Genomic DNA, 6346 nt, shown 5'->3' with positions numbered 1-6346 from the left:
CTCGTCGCCAGCCGTATGCGACTCCGGCTCGCATTCAACCGTTTCCTTACCTTCCCTCCTCTCACTTCGGAGCATCGACGAATTCATTAACTATTATTATAGAAATAATGGTGCAACAAACCTGAATTTCAGCGTTAATCGTTCAACCATGTTGGAATTTTAGAGCCGCGCAGAAGGATAGCCAACATGCTATTTTTATGTAAATTAATTAATAGTGTTGTTAAGAGTCCAGTGATGGATCACGCCAGCAGTCGTGCATAGAAAATTCTACCTTTAACCGCTCATGCCTGTTATAATGAGTGCATGAGACGTGGAAGACAGATTTATCAGCGAAAACGAGGAAGAAAATTTATACACGCGCAACTGGCGAAAGAATACAAGTAGGACAGACGTTTATGCGAACTGGGCGTAATTGTAATTACGAGGAGTATCCTGTTACAGATTTACGAGGTCGAGCATACATGTGTACGAATTGGTCGCGCGCCCTTTCCGCCTAGCAGAACCCGTGACTTTTCTCCCGTGCTTCGCCACTCCATTTACATATGAATTAAACTATTACGTCCCATACGGCAGTCCGCGTGGCAAACCACTCTGCCTCCGTCCTACTCCCACTTCTTTCGACCTCGTCTCCGGCCCGTTACTCGCAATCCGTCAGCCAATTTACGCCGCATTTTCTTCCCGATTTTTCTCGCGGCGCGGCGCGGCGCGGCGCGGCGCGGCGCGGTGCGGCGTTCTTTCTCCATCCATGGCGTCGAAACGCGTCGCATCTTCGTGCTCGCTGAAAAGCACCCTTTATTCTCTATTCGAACCGTGACTCGCCAATGCACCCCTTTGACTTTATCCTCGATAAGTATAAACCGGACCGTTAATGGAAAGCGTTTGAATATTTAATCTCCTTCTCCCGTGGCGACTCGGGTCTGCGCGCATACAGCTCGACCCGCTACTGTTTCTCGACGGACTGATAAATTCGCCGGGTCCAAAGGGAGAGTTTCACTGGAGAAAGTGGATTTTGCTGGTCTACATTTTAGGGTTAATTACTTTCAAATTATTCATAAATTTTTCATTAACTATGTCTAGAAAACAATGCCTCTGTGAGCAGAAATGAAATGAAAAGCATCGCCTTCTTTGGCTTGAAATAGAGCGGTACAAAATGCTACAAGTGTCAAAAATTCAGAGGCAGAAGAGATTATCATAATCACAAGAAGTGCGCTGCGAAGAACAACCGAGAAGACCGGAAGAAAACGTTCTCCGTCCCACACGGTGGATGAAATCGATAGCCGGACGGGGCCGAAGCCAAATTCGGTGCAAAACACTCGTGCTCTGGTTAATATTGCAGGACGCTGGCTAATGCGTGCTGGTCTCGTTAATGCCAACCCTCATCCCAGTGGCAGAGCCGATTCCATCGCCACTCTTGTTGGCCTTCTACCTCTATCTACTGTTAGACCATAACTATGGAGGCCCATTTCTACCCTATTGCACAACTGTATAAGTAATCTAGCGAGAATAAAATATGTCACCCAAACGCAGAGATGAAAGAGAGATAAAGTGAGTGAACAAGGGCGACAAGAGGAGGTGATGGGGTGGAAGGCAAGTCGAAGAATGTTGGAAAATGTACGTCGCTAAACGGTAGTTAACCGTTCGTTAAGCGCGACGTTTCGAAGGTTGGCTATGCGAATGGTGGCCGGGTCTGGGTTAGGTCTGGGTTAGGCGGACCCTCCGGACGTCGGTAACCACTCCATGCGGTATCGTACTAATTGCAGTCGCGGATGCCAGTTACTGCTCTTCGGGGTTAATCCGCAGCGGCGTAAGAAGGGAAACCCTGGACCATCGAGTGACGCAGGTACGAGTTTTCAGGCCGCGCTACGCCTCTGCGGTCAAAGAGTTGCGGCAAACCCGACCTAGGAGACGCTTACGGTCCAGCCGTTTGCGCTGTTACAAGATGTTTGGTAATTACGCGTGATTAATGCCACCAATTAAAGAAACGCGGTAGAAACGTTTGTACCGTGTGTCGGGGACCTGCGTCTCTCCACCTCGCCCGATTCACGGACGTCCGCCCATCGCCATTTCCTTTCGTTCTGGTTTCTCCTACCTTTTCGCTTTTCGTCCTTCCTTAACTAGTTACCGATGGTATACAGGAGTGACAGAAACTTCTGATTCGCCGTGGCAATCAGGCTCGCGGATCGACTGCCTCGGAGGGAACGAAAACACTTGTTGGACGATTCGCTGCAACAGCGCGAACATAATGGGATACTTTCTAAAGCAATCCCCTTGCTCCGAAAGAGAATATTCTGTCGAATCGAAACCCCGCGTCGTCCTCGAGAATTTATGCGCGTTTTCGAGGGGAACATAGACGTCGAAGAGGAGGGGACCCTACGCGAGTCAGCCTATCGTTTACCCGTTATTTATTTCTCAAAATTTGAAAATTATACTGCATTTAATACATCGCCCATCCCTTACTCCCCTTCTCAGCCTTCGCCTCTTTCACTGCCTCCGTGTTTTATTCATGTCGCAATAAATAAGGAACAAAAGAGTAGTTTGTGAAAAATTCGGACGTGCAGCTCGTCATAATCGAAATGTTTTAAGCTTCTTTTGCAAGACAGGATGGGTTACTTGCGAATTGTTGGCATACAATGTAACTGGTGAAAATGATGGTAGATTGTTGGAAACTTGGATGAAAAATAATCTATTTTAGTAAAGTTTATACATATAACAACTGGAGCACTAGACTCACCGTCAGTATTCAGTACTCAGGGTAACCGCAGTCCTGAGATAACTAGATGTTAGGGCCTTACTAAATCAAGGACTCTTCCAAAAGCTTTAGCAAGGAGATGTCTGCTGGCTAACAGAATGGTAGAACAAAGCTGGTGTGTTCAACAAGATCATCATAGTATATCATTTATCCCGATCAAAGTGGCCCTCAGAAAAAAGCGAAAGAGAATAGAGGCTGATGGACAAAGCTGTATATGACTTATTAATTTTTGGAGAGTGCAATCTTTTGGGGTAACGTGCGAGGACGCGGCCGCAAAATAGAAGGTCGAAGAACGGTGGGAGATAGAAGGAGCGGGCCTTGGCAGATGGCACCCGAGGGGATATCCTTGTCCAGGATATCAAGGGTTACCCATCACCGCAGGGACGGCAAACGCGCGCAAGTAAAGGGTAACTGATTCTAATCGCGCGCCCTCCGCGCTGTAACCTACTACGTTACCATGATGAATGAGCAAAGTGCCTCGTGACTACCGAATGGTAAGCCCAGCCAATGTGTCTCGAGATATTAAAATCCGCACGATCGATCTACGTCATACTTCGTCGCAGGCCGATTTGACTAATCGTAGATATTGGTAACGAGGCAACGAGGTCACTTACGGCTAACCCAGTGAGAAATCGCGCCAGCATTTTTACTGCCATGTTATCTGGCTCATAGCTGGTCGAATGGAGCGCCTTCAGGTAATACAATTTTTGCCATCTGTCGACTGATTCGTTCGATACACGAGGACTCCTTTCATTGCTCTCGATGATTATTTCAGAAAAGCGAGAAAACGATCGTTTTCCGATGAGAAAAATCAACCCGCGGAGAGAAAAACGATCCGCTTATACGACGTGCCGAGCACCAGATCAGATAGGAATTGCGAACGATTTTAATACGGCGCCTCGTAATTCATGCGTCGTTCGAGCCGTGCGCGTATTTTTATTGGTGCGCGCCGATCGAGATCGCAATCTAAATTGAATCGGATACGGGGGTCCCGGCGCGCCGCGACGCGTCGCTTTCATAAACACGCCGCGTACGCGAAAACACGCGAATGGGTCGATGTTTTTAAGCCGCTTCCTGTGTATCAAAATCCTCGAAAAGTTTCGCTGGTGCGCGAAACCTTGCGCTTCTTCGGCGTACCGTGGACCGTTCGATTGGACCACTCGCCGATCGATCGGTTCCGAAGAGGCGTTCGATCAGCGGCGATGAACGGTTCCTGGAATGAAACGAGAATCGAAGGATCGGTGAAGCGACGACGGGAGATAGCTGGGATAGCATCTACTAACGACGTGCGGACGCCGATCCAGCGGATCCCCGAAAGAGGAAACGACTAGCGAAAACCTGCGTTCCCCTTCTCTCTCTGAACGCGACAGACAATTCTACATCGGATAAAATCGGTCGAAATCCTCCAAGGGCCACCATCGACGCGGTCAAAGGGAAGGGGAGATGATTCAGAGATATCGCTCGACATAAAACCCTTAAGGTTCAAATTTGCATGTTACAACCTGCGTACCCCACCTTTCGGATTTTCCCTCGCGGTAGACTTTCGACTTCGTCTGCTCCTCGTATGCCTCCGCCACTGGCTGCCTTTCTCTACCGTATCCCTGAGCTTACTCTTATCCCTGCTATTTTGAATGTAAGATACGCGCTCGTGCCCTTACTATGCTTTTCTCTTTCTAGCTCTATACATTTCCCTTTTTTCCTCTTCCCGTTCCTTCTTCCCTCCAATTCTTTCCGTCTTCAACGACACCTCCACCGTTTATATCCTTTTTCCTTGAGTTCTCTCTCTCCTACTTTCATCCTGCTCAGCCCCGTCGTTCTCTGTTTCGTGGTTCGATCCCTTTAAGACGCAACCCTTCGGTCATCCAAAGGATCGACCACGCTTAAGCTTTCTCGTTTATAGGTAGGATTTTCCAGTCACGATAGCGTCGATGGGACTCCCCCGGTCAGCTCCTTAAAAAAGGAGTATCAGCGCATCGGCGAATCCACCGTAGATGGTTTCGAAAATTCTGTCTTTTCGGAAAGGAAGGGAAGGGGTCGAAAGTCTCCATATTGCCCTCGAGGTTTGTACGACCGAGGGCACCCCTTCTGTTTGCGCAGACTGCACGAAAGCACGGCCGGTTGTAGACGACGCGGAATGGTTGTGGCGTCGCGTCGGTAAGTAGGCCGTCGCGGTGTTACGCGACGCGTATCGATACACCGAGTGGAGGAGGGTAAATTAAAGGACGCCTCGCAGTTGCCTCTACTCAAATAAACTTCGCGGATCTCCCTTGTTTGCCTACACCTCGTGAAATTGAACCACGCTGCTACTCTCCGCATCTATCTTCGTCCGGGTCTGTACGTTCACTTATACAGTACCTCGTTCCATTACCCTTCCTTCTTCCGTCCTCTCGCAACGCCCTTCTTCGCGAATTCATCTCCTCTCTCTCGGCGAAATTCCTCCTAGACGAACACGCCTACTTAATTACGAGTTCGAGGCGACAGCAATCGGAGGCCGATTCTCGAGGTATCCCCATGGGCACGTGACTTCCTGTGGAGCGAAACCGATGCTCGAGAAAAGTTTTGAAACGCGACAGGAAGGGGGCGAATTTTCGTGGGTTATCGATTCCAACGTGGAACGACTTTCAAGGATGACGAACGACTGCGTGTGCCACTCGAGGACAAAAGTTCTGTATTCTCGCGATATACGTCAACTGTTATTTATTTCAGGGGCGTATTATTGTTGTTTATTATCTGAGGTTCGGTACATTTAACCCGCGCCGTTTCGTCCGCGGGGACAATAAGAGACAAAACGATCCCCGAGTAGGAGAATTTCCGTCGGCTGGAACTTCTCGGAAGGGATAAAATAGACTTCGATCCGCCTCCCTTGCTCCGCCCTAGTACTTCCTTTAGAAGCTGCAAACGATCGGGATACGAACGTTACGCGAGACAAAATGTACAAAAACATCTTCACTGCTACGCGAAAGGAATCAGTCCTACATTCTATTTACATTGGTGCACATTTCAATTTTGTAGCAGGTCAAGATTTTCTTCCAGAAGAAGACTCCACTTCGAGCAGATTTCGATAGATTTGGGTGGTTACCTCGAGGCAATGAGTAATGGGCCCGTGTCTTTAAAATGTTGGTGTAACAACCCTATTGGAACTAAGCGTGCACTACTATACTGCACACAGTTGGATAGATTAATAATGCGTATTGCTGCATATGCCTGCAACACGCTAAAAATGGGATTTGTATCTACAATAACCTACCAAACGACGCAGTTCAACGTCGTTTCTCACGTATTTTGTGCATCGTGTGAACGACATTGCCCTGAATCGTGACAATGCCCCGGTTCCCTTCCAACCGGAAGAAAATAACGATCAAGGTTTTCCTGTACGTGCAAAGATATTTCAGCAGGGAGTTCGATAAGCGTTGATCGTCCGACTGTTTGAAAGGCAAAACAAAAGCGGAAACGGCGATCGAGACAAAAGAGCGATCCTCAACGCGAGCCGCGTCGCGGATACGCGATAAATCGCGTGAGAGCAACGCGATCGCGAGAACGATCGCAGTGTCGCGATAGGAATCGAAACAGATGTTCGGTAGAGTAAATCAGGGTGCA

The sequence above is a fragment of the Calliopsis andreniformis genome, chromosome 3, assembly GCF_051401765.1.
Source record: "Calliopsis andreniformis isolate RMS-2024a chromosome 3, iyCalAndr_principal, whole genome shotgun sequence".
NCBI classification, from domain to species: Eukaryota; Metazoa; Arthropoda; class Insecta; order Hymenoptera; family Andrenidae; genus Calliopsis; species Calliopsis andreniformis.
The sequence above is the reverse complement of the archived record's forward strand: the minus strand, read 5'-3'. Positions refer to the sequence as shown.